Source organism: Phocoena phocoena, chromosome 9 (assembly GCF_963924675.1).
Source record: "Phocoena phocoena chromosome 9, mPhoPho1.1, whole genome shotgun sequence".
NCBI classification, from domain to species: domain Eukaryota; kingdom Metazoa; phylum Chordata; class Mammalia; order Artiodactyla; family Phocoenidae; genus Phocoena; species Phocoena phocoena.
In genome coordinates this window covers 6,267,565-6,287,724 of record NC_089227.1, presented here as the reverse complement: position 1 = coordinate 6,287,724, position 20,160 = coordinate 6,267,565, and the positions used below count along the sequence as shown (strand labels likewise).

At 39.9% G+C, this 20,160-nt stretch overlaps 1 non-coding gene across 1 annotated transcript; it reads right to left on the bottom strand.

The window, feature by feature from the left end:
* Positions 1-827: 827 nt before the first annotated feature.
* LOC136128656 (U1 spliceosomal RNA) lies at positions 828-988 on the bottom strand. The gene has a single exon (XR_010656242.1). It is a non-coding gene; the product is annotated as a U1 spliceosomal RNA (small nuclear RNA).
* Positions 989-20,160: the final 19,172 nt, after the last annotated feature.

The window sequence follows — 20,160 nt, the reverse complement described above, 5'->3', positions numbered from 1 at the left end:
CAACTTAGACAAAATGGGGTGGCAGAGGAATATGTTTCAGATGAAGGAACAAGATAAAACCCCAGAAGAAGAACTAAGTGAAGTGAAGATAGGCAATCTACCTGAGAAAGAGTTCAGATTAATGATTGTAAAGATGATCAAAGAACTCAGGAGGAGAATGGATGCACAGAGCAAGAAGCTAGAAGTTTTTAACAAAGAGTTAGAAAATATAGAGAACAACCAAACAGAGATGAAGAATACAATAACTGAAATGAAAAATACACTAGAAGGAATCAATGCTAGACTAAATGATACAGAGTAACAAATCAGTGAGCTGGAAGACAGAGTAGTGGAAATCACTGCTGCTGAATAGAAAAAAGAATTAAAAGAAATGAGGACGTTTTAAGAGACCTCTGGAACAACATCAAGCACAGTCATGTACTCATTATAGGGGTCTGAGAAGGACAAGAGAGAGAGAAAGGGCCTGATAAAATATTAGAAGACATAAAAGCTGAAAACTTCCCTAACCTGAGAAAGGTTACAGTCACCCAAGTCTGTGAAGTGTAGAGAGTCCTGTACTGGTTGAACCCAAAGGGGAAGACACCAAGAGTCCATGCAATCAAAATGACAAAAACTAAAGGTAAAGAGAAAATATTAAAAGCAGCAAGGGAAAAGCAACAAATAACATATAAGGGAACTCCCATTAAGCCATCAGCTGATTTTTCAGGAGAAAGCCTGCAGGCCGGAAAGGAATGGAACAATTTATTTAAAGTGATGAAAGAGAAAAACTTACAACCAAGACTACTCTACCCAGCAAGGCTCTGTTTCAGATTTTTTTTTTTTTTAACCAGGGGAGAGTGTGAATGCAGTCCCCCACTACCACAAATTATGCAGTCAAATTTCCATTTGGGGAACTTGCAGGGGTCAGCACATCCAGAGTACAATGGATAAGCCTTGCCCTGGGAAAACCACCTTCATGATCATGGTATCTCCCTTGTCAGGTAAGTATATTCTCTTTCAGATTTGATGGAGAAATCAAAAGCTTTATAGACAAGCAAAAGCTAAAAGTGTTCAGTATCACCAAACCAGCTTTACAATAAATGTTAACTTCTCAAGGTGAAAAAGAAAAAGCCACAACTAGAAATAAGAAAATTACAAAATAAAAAAGCTCACTGGTAAAGGAAAACATAAAGTAAAGGCAGGAAATCATCCACACACAAAGCTAGTAGGGAGGTTAAATACCAATGGCATTTTTCACAGAACTAGAAGTAATAAATTTACAATGTGTATGGAATGACGAAAGACCCTGAATAGCCAAAACAATCTTGAGAAAGAAGAAGAGCTGGAGGAATTACACGTCCTGACTTCAGACTCTACTACAAAGCTATAGTAATTTTAATTACAGTATGGTATGGCACAAAAACAGAGACATAGATCAACGGAACAGAATAGAGAGTATTAAAAAAAAGAGAGAGAGAGAGAGAGAGGAGTGGAGAGTAACTCTGAAGTTTGGCTGGAGCAACTGGAGGGCTAGAGTGACCATTGCCTGTAATGGAGAAGATAGTGGGTGTGTCAGGTTTTTTGGGGAAGACCAGAAGTGTGCAGTAAGGTCATAGTGCATAGATGGTATTAGAGGCAAGACCTGGGGTAGAATCACGAAGGGAGTGAAGGTGAGTAAAGAACAAACAGGTTTAAAGATGGAGCCCAATATTGAGAATTTAGTGATATAAAAAAGAACAAACAAAAGAGATAAAAAGATAACCCAAGAGTAGAAAGATGTGCACTCACTCCCTCTTGCGAGAGCACCAGAATCACAACTAAACAATCATCTGAACAATGATTGATGTCATTGATCAATGTCGAGCTGAACAATCATTGACAGGAAGACCCTGGAACTCACCAAAAAAAGATACCTCACATCCAAAGACAAAGGAGAAGCCGCAATGAGATGGTAGGAGGGGCACAATCACAATGAAATCAAATCCCATAACCACTGGGTGGGTGACTCACAAACTGGAGAACACTTATACCACAGAAGCCCACCCACTGGTGTGAAGCATCTGAGCCCCACGTCAGGCTTCCCAACCTGGGGGTCTGGCAATGGGAGGAGGAATTCCTAGAGAATCAGACTTTGAAGGCTAGTGGGATTTGATTGCAGGACTTTGACAGGTCTGGGGGAAACAGAGACTCCAGTCTTGGAGGGCACACACAAAGTAGTGTGCTCATCAGGACCCAGGGGGAAGGAGCAGTGACCCCATAGGAGACAGAATGAGACCTACCTGCTAGTGTTGGAGGGTCTCCTGCAGAGGCGGGGGTGGCTGTGTCTCACTGTGAGAACAAGGACACTGGCAGCAGAAGTTCTGGGAAGTACTCCTTGGCATGAGTCCTTGCAGAGTCCGCCATTACCCCAACCAAAGAGCTGGGTAGTCTCCAGTGCTGCTCAACTCAGGCCAAACAACCAACAGGGAGTGAACCCAGCCTTACCCATCAGCAGACAAGCGGATTAAAGTTTTACTGAGCTCTGCCTACTAGAGCAACACCCAGCTCTACCCACCACCAGTCCCTCTCATCAGGAAGCTTGCACAAGCCTCTTAGATAGCCTCATCCACCAGAGGGCAGACAGCAGAAGCAAGAAGAACCACAATTCTGCAGCCTGTGGAAAGAAAACCACATTCAGAGAAAGAGAGACAAAATGAAAAGACAGAGGAGGACTACGTACCAGATAAAGGAACAAGATAAAACCCCAGAAAACAACTAAATGAGGTGGAGATACGCAACCTTCCAGAAAAAGAATTCAGAATAATGATAGTGAAGATGATCCAGGACCTCGGAAAAAGAATGGAGGCAAAAATTGAGAAGATGCAAGAAATGTTTAACAAAGACTTAGAATAATTAAGAACAAACAAACAGAGATGAACAATACAATAACTGAAATGAAAACTTCACTAGAAGGAATCAATAGTGGAATAACTGAGGCAGAAGAATGGATAAGTGACTTGGAAGACAGAATGGTGGAATTCTGTGCTGCAGAACAGAATAAAGAAAAAAGAATGAAAAGAAATGAAAACAGCCTAAGAGACCTCTGGGACAGCATTAAACGCAACAACATTCACATTATAGGGGTCCCAGAAGGAGCAGAGAGAGAGAAAGAACCCAAGAAAATATTTGAGGAGATTATAGTTGAAAACTTCCCTAACGTGGGAAAGGAAATAGCCCCCAAAGTCCAGGAAGCACAGAGGTTCCAGGCAGGATAAACCCAAGGAGAAACATGCTGAGACACATAGTAATCAAATTGACAAAAATTAAAGCCAAAGAAAAATTATTAAAAGCAACTAGGGAAAAATGACAAATAACATACAAGGGAACTTCCATAAGGTAAACAGCTGATTTCTCAGCAGAAACTCTACAAGCCAGAGGGAGTGGCATGATATATTGAAAGTGATGAAAGGGAAACACCTACAACCAAGATTACTCTACCAGGCAAGGATCTCATTCATATTTGATGGAGATATCAAAATCTTTACAAACAAGCAAAAGCTAAGAGAATTCAGCACCACCAAGCCAGCTCTACAACAAAGGCTAAAGGAACATCTCTAAGTGGGACACACAAGAGAAGAAAAGGACTTACAAAAACAAATGCAAAACAATTAAGAAAATGGTAATAGGAAAATACATATTGGTAATTACCTTAAATGTGAATGGATTAAATGCTCCAACCAAAAGATACAGGCTTGCTGAATGGATACAAAAACAAGACCCATATATATGCTGTCTACAAGAGACCCACTTCAGACCTAGGGACACACAGACTGAAGGTGAGGGGATGGAAAAAGATATTCCATGCAAATGGGAATCAAAAGAAAGCTGGAGTAGCAATATTCATATCAGACAAAATAGACTTTAAAATAAAGAATGTTACAAGAGACAAGGAAGGACACTACATAATGATCAAGGGATCAATCCAAGAAGAAGCTATAACAATTATAAATATATATGCACCCAACATAGGAGCATCTCAATACATATGGCAAATGCTAACAGCTATAAAGGAGGAAATCAACAGTAACACAATCATAGCAGGGGACTTTAACACCTCACTTACAGAGGAGGTGGAAGATCATCCAGACAGAAAATTAATAAGGAAACAACATAAAATGACACAATACACCAGATAGATTTAATTGATATTTATAGGACATTCCACCTGAAAACAACAAATTACACTTTCTTCTCAAGTGCACACAGAACGTTTTCCAGGATAGATCACATCTTGGGTCACAAATCAAGCCTCAGTAAATTTAAGAAAATTGAAATCATCAAGCATTTTTTCTGACCACAATGCTATGAGATTAGAAATCAATTACAGGGAAAAAAAAGTAAAAAACACAAACACATGGAGGCTAAACAATACGTTATTAAATAACCAAGAGATCACTGAAGAAATCAAAAAATACCTAGAAACAAACGATAATGAAAACCTGACGATCCAAAACCTATGGGATGCAGCAAAAGCAGTTCTAATAGGGAAGTTTATAGTAATACAAAAGCAAGAAAAATCTGAAATAAACAATCTAAGCTTACACCTAAAGCAACTAGAGAAAGAAGAGCAAAGAAAACCCAAAGTTAGTAGAAGGAAAGAAATCATAAAGATCAGAGCAGAAATAAATGAAGTAGCAACAAAGAAAACCATAGCAAAGATCAATAAAACTGAAAGCTGGTCCTTTGAAAAGATAAACAGAATTGATAAAACTTTAGCCAGACTCATCAAGAAAAAGGGGGAGAGGACTCAAATCGATAAAATTAAACATGAGAAAGGAGATGTTACAACAGACCCCACAGGAATACAAAGCATCCTAAGAGACTATTACAAGCAACACTATGCCAATAAAATGGACAACCTGGAAGAAATGGAAAAATTCTTAGAAAGGTATAACCTTGCAAGACTGAACCAGGAAGAAATAGAAAATATGAACAGACCAACCACAAGTAATGAAATTGACACTGCGATTAAAAATCTTCCAACAGACAGAAGTCCAGGATCAGATGGCTTCACAGGTGAATTCTACCAAACATTTGGAGAAGAGCTAACACCCATCCTTCTCAAACTCTTCCAAAAAATTGCAGAGGAAGGAACACTCCCAAACTCATTCTATGAGGCCAGCATCACCCTGATACCAAAACCAGACAGATACTACAAAAAAAGAAAATTACAGACCAATATCACTGATGAAAATAAATGCAAAAATCCTCCACAAAATACCAGCAAATGGAATCCAAGAACACATTAAAATGATCATATACCATGATCAAGTGCAATTTATCACGGGATGTAAGGATTCTTCAATACACGCAAATCAATCAATGTGATACACCATATTAACAAATTGAAGAATAAAAATGATATGATCATCTCAATAGATGCAGAAAAAGCTTTTGACATAATTCAACACCCATTTATGAAAATACTCTCCAGAAAGTGGGCATAGAGGGAAACTACCTCCACATAATAAAGGCCATTTATGACAAACCCACAGCAAAAATCATTCTCAATGGTGAAAAACTGGAAGCATTTCCTCTAAGATCAGGAAAAAGACAAAGGTGTCAAGTCTCACCACTATTATTCAACATAATTTTGGAAGTCCTAGCCATAGCAATCAGAGACAAAAAAGAAATAAAAGGAATACAAACTGGAAAAGAAGAAGTAAAACTGTCATTGTTCACAGATGACATGGTACTGTACACAGAGAATCCTAAAGATGCCACCAGAAAACTAGTTGAGCTAATCAATGAATTTGGTAAAGTTGCAGGATACAAAATTAATGCACAGAAATCTCTTGCATTCCTATACACTAGCAATGAAAGATCAGAAAGAGAAATTAAGGAAACACTCCCATTCACCCTTGCAAGAAAAAGAATAAAATACCTAAGAATAAACCTACCTGAGGAGGTAAAAGACCTGTACTCAGAAAACTATAAGACACTGATGAAAGAAATCAAAGATGACACAAACAAATGGAGAGATATACTATGTTCTTGGGTTGGAAGAATGAATATTGTGAAAATGACTATGTTACCCAAAGCAATCTACAGATTCAGTGCAATCCCTATCAAATGACCCAGCATTCCCACTACTGGGCATATACCAAGAGAAAACCATATTTCAAAAAGACACATGCACCCCAATGTTCTTTGCAGCACTATTTCCAATAGCCAGGTCATGGAAGCAACCTAAATGCCCATCGACAGATGAATGGATAAAGAAGATATGGTATATAGATTCAATGGAGTATTACTCAGCCATAAAAAGGAATGAAATTGGGTCATTTGTAGAGACGTGGATGGACTTAGAGACTGTCATACAGAGTGAAGTAAGTCAGAAAGAGAAAAACAAATATTGTATATTAATGCATACATGTGGAATCTAGAAAAATGGTACAGATGAACTGGCAGAAATAGAGACACAGATGTAGAGAACAAGGTTTCCTTAGTGGGAAATGGGGATTCGTGTGGCCAGTTGAATAAAGTCAGGATTCTTCTAGGCCCATGTATAACTCCTAAGTTAAAAAAAAAAAAAAGGATAAAGAGGAAAATCTTCAAAATAAAAATAAGTATTAATTGTAAAAGAACGTTTATTTAGAATAACACAGCACTCGTGTATCTGTGCCTCTGTGTGTGTGTGTGTGTGCGTGTCTGTCTTAGGGAAACAAAGATACCAGCCTTAGTTAAGGACCTCATATCTTGCACTACTGGGTTGGGTCATTTGTGGGCTGAGGCTGCCCAGTAAGAGGAAGGAGGAGAGCCCAGCTGGGGGCATTCATTCTCTGCCCTTACAGCTTCTTTCAGGATGTTCTTTAAAGGACACATATTATGCTTTTCTTGAAAAAAAAAGAACCGTAAAGGTAGTTTTCTTTTTGAAATATGATTTTGTGTTTCATAATGCAATAGAGTAAGAATTTTTATCGTCTCATTTATTTATTGCCTTGAAAGGAGCATTCTCTTGCTATAGGGAGCCCACTGTAATTTGACAAAATGTTATCATACATATTTTTAAATTACATTCAGCTTAAGTGTAATACCAAACAATGTATCTGCCACTTTCTATCATGGAATATCCAGCCTCTATGAATCCTGTTGGTGTATATATTTTACCTTTACTTGCATATGAATATCTCCATTTAGTGGTATTCTGAGTTTGCATATGATTTTATATCTTAGTTTTCAAACTTAGTACATTATAAGCTCATATTTATGTGTTCCTATATGATTTCAAAACTATAATATTGCAGTGCTGCGTTCCATGTTATATTGATCAGATGGGGTTATATGAAGTTCCCCGTGTTTTAATCTAAGTCCCCCATGCCTGCACCCTGGAAAGGAAAGATTGTGAATTCTGCTGAGATGTTTCCAAGATTCAAGACACACCACTACACCAGTGTGTGCTCTGATGGGTGTTTTGTTGTGTTTTGTTTCTCTCGGTTAAAAAAGAAATCAAGTCCGGGGCTGAGTTCAAGGCATTCATGGCTCGGAACGCAGCCAGGCTGTCTTTGGAAGTGGGCTCCTGCCTGGGGAGGGACTGAGGCCCCGCGCGCAGCTCGGCGCAGACCCTGCGCCTTCGGTGCCAAGTCCGCCGCGCTCTCCATTGAGCCGGCGAGGACCCGGCGCAGCTGCTGATGTTGCGGTGTCAGCTCTGACACCGGGTCACCATAGCGACGGAGGCGGCTGCCAGAGAACCCTGGGGGCGAAACCCCGCCTGAAAGGACAGGAAAGTGACACTGGCCAGTTCGTGCTCAAATACCGGTTAGGTAGGAGACAAAGCGGGTTACAGATCAATATAAAAAGAGAAAAAATGCAAATTGGTGTCCTCGAGCGACTAAACAAATTATATTAAACCAACAAATAATTACCGGTCCCCAGTATTTCCAGGCGGGAGCCAGAGGGCAGGCTGGGGAGGGGATGAGGTTGGGGTTTAAATCCCAGCTCTAAGGTTTGATGCAAAATTTGGCAAAGCTACAATGCTAATTTGTAAAGTGCATAAAATAATGTTTACCTTAAATGAAGTGTGGAGAAAATTAATGAAAATATCAGGTGTAAAGTGCTAGGGACTTAATGAACAAGCCGGCACCCCTGGGAAACAAGAGACAGTTAAGAAAGAGATTAAGACACTTCGAAGGAATGACAATCGATGTTCCTAATTATGACCCTCGAAAAGTGTAACAGTTGAAGTTCCCTACGAATCATAACAGAAAAGCTGATTTCTGTTTGTGTAGTTTTGTTATTAGGTTTATTTTACTATGTATTCCTGAAAGGCACTCTATTTGGAGTATACATCCTATCATAAATATTTAATTATCTGAAAAATTCAACCAACCAACATTCTCTGTCTTATCCTGGATAATTTACTATTATTAATTTTAATAAAAAAGCTACATTCTCTTTTTTCCCCCTGTTATTTCTGATTGTAAAAGAATTGCCCACTCAGTAGAAAATTTGAGAAGCAGTTGAAGCTATAAAAATGCAGAGAAGACAATATCTATAACTCCTTGCCCAGGAAAGCGATTTTAACATCTGGAATATTTTTTCAAGAGTTTTCCTTTATGCATACTTTTGAGTAATTGAATTCATATTGTACATAGTTTAAATTTTGCTTTTGACTTAGTGGTATTTTAAGGCATTTTCCCAGGCCTTTAAATTAAAGGGAAATTAAATTAAATTTTTTAAGTTGCATTTTATTTCTTTGATATATTATGATTTAATTATCTATGACTATATTTCAGAGAGTTTTAAATGCTTTCTTTTTTAAAAAAAAAACCCTAAGTTGAATATATTTGGCTTAAACACCTGTCCACATTTTAGATTATTTCCTTAGAATAAATTCCTCAGAAGTAGAATTACTGTGTCAATATGTATGAAAAATTACATCATTTTTGTTAATATTGCCAAAATTCCTTTCAGAAAAGTTTCTGCTTGACTCTTGCTAGCAATATCTGAGGGCACTCAATAACTTCTGTTTACTTCATCTTTGTACCTTAACATTTGAAATCATCTCATTTTTAATTGGAAAGTTTTTATAATTAGGAAGCTGATATTTTTCAAATGCTTACTAACCATTTGTAATTTATTTTATGCTGTGGTTTATTGGTTCATGACCTTTGTTTAAAAGATGACTTTGTTTATGTGAAATGGATGGGTAAGAAACTTGGAACAACTCATCCACTAAAAGCAACTAGAAAATATGACAAAACACCTGCAAGGTAGCATCAGAGACCTAATAACTCAGTGAACCACGGATTCAGGAGACAGGGGAAGAGTGAGGTCAGCTAGACAACCTGAGATTTAATGGTCTTTATCCCTTTGCTGCAACGTGGGCAGGTTCACGGGGACAGAGGCTCCAAGACCTCCCAAGAGAAAGGATGAATCTGGTAACCCCCATCATTTCTGATCGGACCCTGGAAACCTGCTCTCCAGTAGGGAACTAAGAGGCAATAAGACTTACAGGGACTTCAGCTCAGCTGGGAATCACCTCCGTTACTCACACTGGATGAAGGGCAACAGGAGCTAGTGCCCCGTCACCTGCAGAAGCAAATGTAAATCATACTTGGTCCAACCTTGTTTCAACAGACAGTTGTCCAAATATCTGTGTTGAATATTTCTTTTATGTCACTCAAATTGAATGGAAAAAGATGGTAATTAAAAATTGGCTTTTGTTAGCTGCTTTGAAAGCCTGGAAAACAAGACAGTGATATGCTTGTACCAGCTATCATTCTAAGCACTCCGAGATTCCAAGGGTCTCTAAGGCAGTGTTTGTGCAGCCCCTTATCTCCTGAGGACACAAGGGCCCAGCAGCTAACGGCTAAGGTTGCAGAGCTGCAAAGGCGGGTGAATGAGCACACAGCCTTAACAGGGGTCCTACTGGGAGGGCCCTAAGAGGAAACGAATGGAATCTGAGATCGGGTGTATGTATGTGGATGAGCTCAGAACCCGGACCCCTAGATTCCCCTGAACCTTCCGGGCCAACAGAAGCAACATCCTCCCTCTTTGAACAGGAGCACAGACTCCTTGTGCTTGCAGCCCCCACCTCTTGGAGCCCTCCCCTGAGAGGCACCTCACGAGATGACCTTAGATCCATCCTCACCACCCTCACCATCTCAGACAGTTACAGTCAAATCTCAGCACAGTCTGAGCGAGAAAACCCAGTCCCTGCTCCAGGAGGAATAACTTGGACACAGAAGTAATTGTCCTTGAGTTACATATACCAGCTGCACCTGGGAGGCCCCATGTGGGAGTGGATCTTGAGAGAAGCAAAAGAGAATATGAGACTCAAGAGACTCAATGGGGAAAGTTCACTGGCCTGGCAACACTCTCCCAGGACTTGGGCTCAACCACCTTCCTTGACCACTGCAGCCAGTCCTAGCACACTCCTGGGATGGCTCCTTGAAGCTTGGACAGGAAAATCAGATGGAGCTGCCCCACTGCTTCAGGGTAGTATTGAGGAAGGGATCAAAAAACTCAGGAAGGTGGAAATGAAGAAATGTATTTATCAGGTAAGAGGAAAAGATGTAGCATCTCAGCAGGCTTCCCAGGGGCTCCGTGAGGATGTTCATCTCACTGAGGCAGTAAGGGATATACCGTGAGGGGGAGGTAGCAGCCTCTTTGGGAATTTCCGTGGTGGTTATTCTCTGGAATTGATGGTAGGACGTAGGGGTGCATAGAATCGGTAGGGAGAGTGGTAGTGTGGATGGAAGGCACTTGGCCACCGCAGGCAGACATGGTGGATACAGCTACAGTAACCATGGTAATTAGCAGCAGTGCTGGAGTGTGATTTAGGACGCCTTGCCTGTAAGAATCTCTTCTGAGGAGAGAGATAGGTGGATAGCTTGATTTTCTCCAAACTGTGAAAAACACCAAATATCCATCAAGTATCAGATGGATGAATAATTGGTGTTAAAATCATATAATGGAATTCTCTTCAGCAATGAAAATGAACAATCCCAGCTACACGCAATAATGCGAATGACTACACTTAATGTTGAGCAACAAAGTCAGATGCAAAGATCACATATTAAATGGTTCCGTGTACATCAAGTCTAAAGAAAAGCAAATCAGAATTATGACAAAATAAAGGAGAAAAATACTATGATTATCTCAATAAATGCAGAAAAACCATGTGAAAAAGTGTAACATTCCCTAGCAAGGAATAAATGGAACCTATAGCAATGAACTAATAAATCCATTAGTGAAATATTGAAAGTTTTTCTTTTACATTAGATGACCACTACTGTAGGTCTCTAGCCAGTAAAATAAGGCAAGGTAAATGAATAAAATATGTAAGGATTGGAAGGGAAGAAGTAAAACTGTCATCATTTGCCAACAACATGACTGTGTATGTAGAAAATCTAAAAACTTTACAGATGAACCATTGGAATTAAAGAGTGAAATTAACACAATGGCTTGGTAGAATTAAATACAGTAAGTCCGCTACATATGAACCTTCGAGTTGCAAACTTGCAAAGATGTGAACGTGCATTCACACGTCCAGTCACGTAAGTTAGTTCACGTGTCTGGCATATGTTGTCATGTGTGTGCATCCTCTGCAAATGGCTGTGCTTTTGTGTACTTTACTGTGTAGTACTGTACAGAGTACGGTAGCACAGTATCTTTATTTCAAGCCCAGGATGTCTGAAAGCAAGCGTAAAAGCAGCGGTGATGTAGCTGGTGCTGCTAAGAACTGCCAGTTGTTGTCCTGTACTACTGTACTTTTCAAGATACTGTCCTGTAAGATTCAAAATGTTTTCTTTATTTTTTGTGTTTGTTTTTTATGTATTATTTGTGTGAAAAGTATTATAAACCTATTACAGTACAGTATTATATGGCCGATTGGGTTAGTTGGGTACCTAGGCTAACTTTGTTGGACTTACGAACAAATTGGACTTACGAATGCACTCTTGGAATGGAACTCGTTCGTTTGTTGGGGACTTACTGTATGCAAAACACAAAACACAATTTTACTCCTATGTATCATCAAGAATTAGAAAATGAAATTAAAATTATACTATTCGCAATAACATCATAAAACATCAAATATCTAGGAGCAAATCTAATATAAAATGCACAAGCCTTCTACACTGGAAACTTTAAATCAGTACTGAGAGAAGTTAAAGAAGACCTAAATAAGTAAAGCAATATATTTTGTTCTTGGAGTGGAAGATTGGGTGTTATTAAGATGCCAATTTTCTGAGTTGATTTAATTGATAAAATCCTTATTTTAAAAAAGCTAGCAGAGTCATGGACATATACACACTAACAAACGTAGTAAGGTAGATAGCTAGGGGGAAGCAGCCGCAAGGCACAGGGATTTTAGCTGGGGGCTTTGGGACAGCCTGGAGGGGTGGGAGGGGGAGAGTGGGAGGGAGGGAGACGCAAGAGGGAAGACACATGGGAGCATATGTATATGTATAGCTGATTCACTTTGTTATAAAGCAGAAACTAACAAAAAAAAAAAAAAGAAAAAAAGCTAGCAAGTGTGTGTATATACCTAGGTGCAAACTGATGGGCTAATTCTAAAAAACCATACAGAATTTTAGTCCCAAGACAAATTGGAAGAAGAATTTAAGAAGTTGAAAGATTTATACTCTGGATATCAAGACTTATGATTAAGCTAGAGTAATTAAAAGTTGCATCATTTGTGCAAAGATGGAGAAATGGACCACTGAACAGAATAGAGAGCACAGGAACAAGCTCAATACATGCAGTCACTTGATTCATGACAAAGATATTATTGGAGAGCAATGGGGAAAGGACAATAAATAAATGGTGCTGGATAGGCATAAAACCCGCATATCCATAAGAAAAAGATTTAATCTTAATCTTTAACTCACATTGTAAAATAACAGAAACTACACAGATTGGTCTTTGCTCTGCTTCCTGCCACAGAGTTCCTAAAACCCTTGTAATTTCCTATGTGATAAAAGCACCAGGAGCATCTTTTGTTCTGATATTTAGTCTTTGACCTTGGTTCCTGACACAGAGCTCCTAAGTCTCTTGGATTTTCCTGAGTGATAGAGTGTCTTTTGTTTTAATGAGGTGACCTTTGGTGGGCTTCAGGATGGGGGCCGGTCACCAGAAAGACTAAGCCATGATTAGAAGTTTGGAACTTTCAGCCCCACCCCCGTCCTCTCAGAAAAGGAGAAGTGGAGTTAACAATTGATCATGCTTACATGAAGAAACCTCCTTAAAAATTTCAAAAATACGGGGCTCAGGGAGCTTCCAGGTTGGTAAACACATCTATGTGCACCCCAAATCCATGGGGACAGGAGCTGTTGTGCTGGGGACCCTTCCAGACCTCACCCTATATACCTCTTCATCTGGCTGTTTATCTGTAGCCTTCACATCTTATTCTTTATTATATAATAAACAGGTAAACATAAGTGAGTGTGTTCCTGAGTTCTGTGAGCTATTTCTAGCAAATAATCAAGCATGAAGAAGGAGGATTCTTCAATTTGCAGCCAAGTCAGACAGAAGTTGTGGGTAACTGGGGGACCTCCTACTTGCAATTGGCATCTGAAGTGGGGGAAGGCTTGTGGGACTGAGCCTTTAACCTATGGGATGTGCGCTCGCTCTAGTCACTGTCAGAATTGAACTGAAATGCAGGACACTCAGCTGGTGTCAGAGAACAGCCTGGTGTGGAAAACCCGCACATCTGGTGTCACAAGTATTGCGAGTATGAGAGTAAAGGAAAACACAATGAGTTTTTTTCTCAGACACATGCCCTACACAAAAATAAATCCAGATGGATTGTAGAGATAATTGTGAAAAATAAATCAATAACATTTCTAAGGCGATAACAAGAGAACATGTATGTCTTTAGGAGTAGGGAAAGTTTTCTTAAATGTCAAAAGTATTAACCAATAAGAAAAAAAAAGATTACGGAAAGAACACATTAACACTAAGACACATTAAGAGAGTGAAATACAAGCCACTGAATTGGAGAAGATATTTGCAACACATTTAATTGAAAAGAACTTGTATTAAAAACAAAAAACTCCTAAAGATCAATAAGAAAATGACAACCCAATAAAAAAAAAGTGAGCAAGAGATTTTAACAACAGCTTCACCAATGGAAATACAAGTGATTAATAAACATATGAAAAAGAATGAACACTCATTAGTCATCTGAGAAATGCAAATTAAAACCACAATTAGATTCTGCCACGTACCTACCAGAATCGCTAAAATCAAATAGGCTGCCAATAGCAAGTATTCGCAAGAATGGAAAGCTCTCATACACCCCTGGTGGGAGTATAAATGGGTACAGTCACTTTGGAAAACTGTTTCCCATTATCTATTAAAGCTAAACTTACGCATACCCCCGATCCTGTAATTCCACTCCTAGGTTTCAACTCAACAGAAATACATACATATGTGAAAATATGTGTACAAGAATGTTTATTGCATATTATCTTTAATGGCTAAAGACTGAAAACAGATAAAAATTTCATCAACATTATAATGAAGAAATAATATTCAGTGTATGAAATATCTTCCTACAATGGAATGCTATCCAGTAATTAGGATGAATTAATTACAGCTGCACACAATATAACACTATAAATCTTGCAAACATGATGTTGAGAGAAAGAAGCCAGACACAAGAAATGTGTGCTGTGTGATGCCATTATATGAAGTTAAAGTTCAGATAAATCTAATCCGCGATGTTAGAAATCAGTATGGTAGTTACCTTCGGAGATGACTCTAGGAGTACTGATTCCAAGGGGGCTAAAGGGGCACTTGAGGGGCTGGCGTTTTGTTTTTTTTTTTGCGGTACGCGGGCCTCTCACTGTTGTGGCCTCTCCCGTTGCGGAGCACAGGCTCCGGACGCGCAGGCTCAGTGGCCATGGCTCACGGGCCCAGCCGCTCCGCGGCATGTGGGATCTTCCCGGACCGGGGCACGAACCCGCATGCCCTGCATCGGCAGGTGGACTCTCAACCACTGCGCCACCAGGGAAGCCCGGGGCTGGCGTATTTTAACTCTTGATCTGGCCTCTGATTTCATGATGTGCTTTTTGTATGTGTGATAATTCATCATGCTTTGCACTTACATAATTCAATTTTCTGAATGTATGTTATTCTTCAGTCAAGGTGTTCCTAAGACAGGAAAGAAAAGAAGTACTTTACTGGTGTAGAAAACTCAAACATTCAGGGGTAGAACTAGCTTCAAGCTCAGTCAGATTTCATTGCTAACAAATCTTTATCAAATGTGCAAGTGTCTTATTGGCAGCAGCGCTAGGATGACAAGCCAGGATATGGCTGAGTGCCTTGAATGTATGCAGTTGCTTCTCCTTCTTGGCCTTCCTTTCTTCTACCTCTACTTCCACCCCATGAGTCATTTCCTCCAGGCCTACGGGGTTAACGCCTGCCTGTGTGTCTAAGTCTGTGCAACAGGTGTTCACTGGGCGGTGTTCAGTCCCATCTAGTTAAGGTGACATTTCACTTTTATGGGAAATAATTTCTTGTAGTTTCCCATTATCTATTACATTCACATGAAATTGCATAAGAAATATTGTTTGGTTGGTGAATGGTCCCATGGATTGTGATTAAGTTAGTTACTAGCCTACCCTCTCCAAGTATGGATCAAATCTATTTCTCTTATCCCTTGAGGACCATTCTTCCAAGCAGTCTAGTGCCCAACCTCTCCTCTCAAGGATGTTTGTATAGCAAACAGCCAGGCTAGGTAGAGATAGTGAACCAAGGGCAGATGTGTTTACTGTCCAGTATAATAGAGATAATGCCTCCCTGGGGAAAAGGGCAGGCAGGTCTTACAGTTGCCTTAATAAAAGATTGGGGTTTCCTAAGCTTGGGGTTCTTTGGCTATGATGAAAACCCATGGCCAGCACAGCAACCTCTTGGTCACTTCCTCATTACCCAGCGGGACTTGGGGGACAAGGGGAGCTGATGCATACATGAAGTTCATGCTGCCTGCTGTGCCCTGAGGAATAAAATTCTCTGTCTCTGACCCAGGAATCGTGTGTCTTCTCTCAGCATCCATGAAACTGTGGCAGGCTAACTTATTAGCTTGCAAGTAGGATAAATTCTCAGACCTCTTGTAATTCTTGAAAGAGATATACTTGGCTTCCTCTAGTGTTTCTACTAGGTTTGCAATACAAACCAAAACTGAGTTTAACAGCGTTAAATAATGAAAAGTCAATTGAGTAAAATGTAAAGACCACATTGTCTTTATCAAATGATTCATGAATCAAGCAGGCAGCATCTCATCCAAGTTCTTAAAGGCAGAAAGAGAGTGAAACAAGGAACTTATTAGCGAAGAATGCATTGTTTCCAGGAAGGTCGACCTCCTGAGGGGAACAGAAGGGTCCTATCAGGAGGATCACCTCACTAGTGCTGAACAGTTAAGATTGCATTCCTGAGAGTTTGAAACTGCAATTAGGTTGGGTATTAAGTCTTGGCTTGCAATCGTGGGGCTTAGCACAAATGACTCCATTTTGAATGACTCTAGTTTGGGCCTGTTGTTTTTTCTTTTTAACAGAAGTATCCCAGATAAGTTGCCAAATATAGTAGGCAAAAATTGTGTGAGTTAGATAGTGACAAAATGGTTCAATTTAGTCTAGGGGTGTGGGCTTAACGATATCTCCTCCAAAGTTATCCAGAAGCTTCTAATTCTTTTTGGGAGTAGTTCATGCCCTTGGCCTGAGCTCATCTGCAGGAGAGGAGGTTGTGCTGTCTCCCAGACATGACCAGTGTGACCCCAAACCAGACACGCAGTGAGTGAAGGGTGAGTCGCTGATTTTCCTCCAAAGATGGCTGGAAGGGTGACTCGCTCTGAGGAATCTTCGAGGCACTCCCAAGAAATGTTTTGGATCAGCTTCCAACACTGAAGAATGGAGGGTCTCCATTTCTTCCTCCCCATAATCTTTCTCCTCAAGCTTTGATCCAATTTCTGACACAGAGAAGAAACTTTGCTCTCCAAGTATGCATCCCAGTCACAGCATTTGTTTCTGTTTTTACCCAATAAACTCACTTCTTGGGTGCGTGGTGAGGGTGTGACAGAGAGAGGAGCCCCTGGGGTGTATTTGAAAGAATTTAATGTATTTCTGTAGCAAGGGAGGATGCACGTACACATCTGAGATGCATTTTCCAGCCGCATTTGTATTTCCAGTCCAGAGTCGTCTTCTGACCTGCGTTCAGCTGCATGGTGCCCCTCTTCACGTGAATCCCTGCAGGAGTCTAAAGCTCACAAGTTGGAAACCAGCCCCTTGTCTCCTCTCTTTGTGGTCTCTGTCCCAGGAATGGACATTTAGTCCCATTCAAAACACAGTGCGGTCAGCTCCTGCTGAAGGAGGGTGATTCGAATGCTAATGTCAGCCCCCTTTGAATCTTCTGAGTACAAGAGGGAACTGAACAACAACTGTGGTCATCAGTGCCCAGAACTTTGTTTTCAGTGACTGAAAAGGAAAGACACCCACAGCGAATATTTTTCCACTTGAGAGGATTTATGCATATTTTACTTATCTCAAGTTTCAACTAATAGTATTTGTGGCTCTTATTGTAATTCTCCTCAGTGACTGTGGCCAGGATTAGAGGATGAGGCTATTTTGATTTTTAGAGGTAAAAGGGAAAGATTTGACATAACAAACATTGTGTTCATCACCACTTATCTCTACTTGTAACTCATGCCATTGACAACATTAAAAGTCACATGTATTTGCAGGTTTCAGGCAAAGAATAGACCTGTTAGAAATTCTACTCCCTAAAATATATCAAGGAATTATCTGCATTGATTTGAATCCTGCCATAAATTCTCATTTTTTTTTTTTTTTTTTTTGCAGTACACGGGCCTCTCACTGTTGTGGCCTCTCCCGTTGCGGAGCACAGGCTCCGGATGCACAGGCCCAGCGGCCATGGCTCACGGGCCTAGCCGCTCCGCGGCATGTAGGATCTTCCCGGACCGGGGCACGAACCCGTGTGCCCTGCGTCGGCAGGCGGACTCTCAACCACTGCGCCACCAGGGAAGCCCACATAAATTCTCATTTTTGAGTGTGGTCAGCATAGTATAAATTGGGAAGGCTGTTTGATCCTTGCCTTTACTAACACTGGCTGATGGACATTGTCTTTGTTTCTGATAAAAGAAAAATCTTTCTGCAAACAAGATATTGTGAATATAAAAAGTGTCACACTAAAGGTGTGCTGGCCTCAATGTAAAGGTGATCAAACAGAAGAGACTGGAGACACATTAGGTCAGAAACTTGTACTTTGCTCTTCAGGGACGAACTCCTATCAGAGGAAAGAAAGAATGAAAGCCAAATAAATTCTACATGGTGATTCCTCTTTCTTAATGCTACAAAAGTCACTCTTAAAATTTTGCTAAAATGTCATTTATAAAAGTTGACACTTCTAACTAAACAGATTTCTTTTTGCTGCATGGAACTTTCTATACTGGTCTTCAAGGTGAGACATTTATAACAGTGTTGGAAGAAAAATGCAAGAGGTACCTCTCCAATGTCATCCTCAACAGCAGAGCACTGTCTGGTACACTGACTTCCTATCCGGTCTCTTATTTTCTAGTTTTAAATCCCTTCAGTTCTTTCTCTATGAGCTGGGCTCTTTCACTGAGCTGGGCTTTCTAAATGCAGAATTTACCATGTCACTCCTCTACTTACAAACTGCTGTGAGTCTCCATTGGTCTTAAACTAAAGAGCAGCTCCTTAGTCTGTCACTCAAAATCATTCTCAGTCTAGGGCCAAACTCTATTCAGCCACATCCTCTGACACCACCTCCACCCCACCCCTCTTCATCGCCTCCACAGTTACACATTTGAGTCTAACCTGTCTGAACACACCCCGCCTCGCCTGCCAGCTCTGAGCCTCTGCACCTTTGTTCTGCTGACCTGGATTGCCCTGATCTCCCTTCCTCGGTTACAAACTGTCACTGAAGATCTAAAAAGGCTCAACTCAAGTGTTACCTCTCAGCTAGGTATTCCTCCTCAAAGAAGAGTAAATTTCTCCATCTTTTAACTTCCCTTGAAATTTCGCATTTCCTACTAGTGAAGTGTATATATCACATAGCATTATTGTCATTTGTCACTTGTTTGTACTGTGAGTTGTGTTTCCCACTGGCTCATAGTCTGTCTCCTAGAAGGAATTTTTGTTTCTTGTTCACAAGGTATAAATTTGTTTTTATATAAAAAAATTTAGTAAGTTTTAATGCATTTATTGAATATTACCAGACAGAGTCATTCTTCAATCATTGATCTGTCCCTGCTATACTTGGAAATCAAGCTAAGCCTTAGACTGTGTTCGGACTCTAAGTTTGTAATGATGGAGAGAATAGTAAGAGTTTGAGACATTAATAAATGAGATATAATATGTGATCGGAGCATGGGTGGAAGCAAAGGAGATGTTAGAAACTTGAAGTTCCCCAGGATAATGGCAGAACACAGAGTGAGAGTAAACTTAAACAAATAAATAAAAGGACGGCACTGGAAAACAGTAAGATACTTCTTCCAAAAAATTAAGCATAGAATTACCATATGATCCAGCAATTCCACTTTTGGGTATATACCCCCAAAAATTGAAAGCAAAGACTCAAATCAATATTTGTACACCAATGTTTATAGCAGCATTATTCACAATAGCCAACAGGTGGAAACAACCCAGATGTCCACTGGTAAATGAGTGATGAATAAAATATGATATACACATACGATGGAATATTATACAGCCTTAAAAGGAACGTAATTCAGACACATGCTACAACATTTTGCTAAATGAAATAAGCCAGACCCCAAAGGACAACTATTATATGATTCCACTTATATGAGGTACCTAGAATCGGCAAATTCATATAGAAAGAAAGTAGAATTGTGGTTTCTGGGGACCTGGAGAGGGGTGAATAGGGAGTTACTGTTTCGTGGGGTACAGAGTTCGAGTTTGGGGTGATGAAGGAATTCTGAGGATGAATAGTGGTGATGATTGTACAACAATGTGAATGTACTTAATGCCACTGAACTGTACACTTATAAATGGTTAAGATGGTAAATTTTATGTTATGTATATTTCACTTTACCACAATAATAAATTAAGGAATACTTCTTGTATCTGGGAGCATATTCTAGAAACCTACTGTATTTAATACACTTATGCCTCTGCTAAATAGTAGTAATGTCTTTAA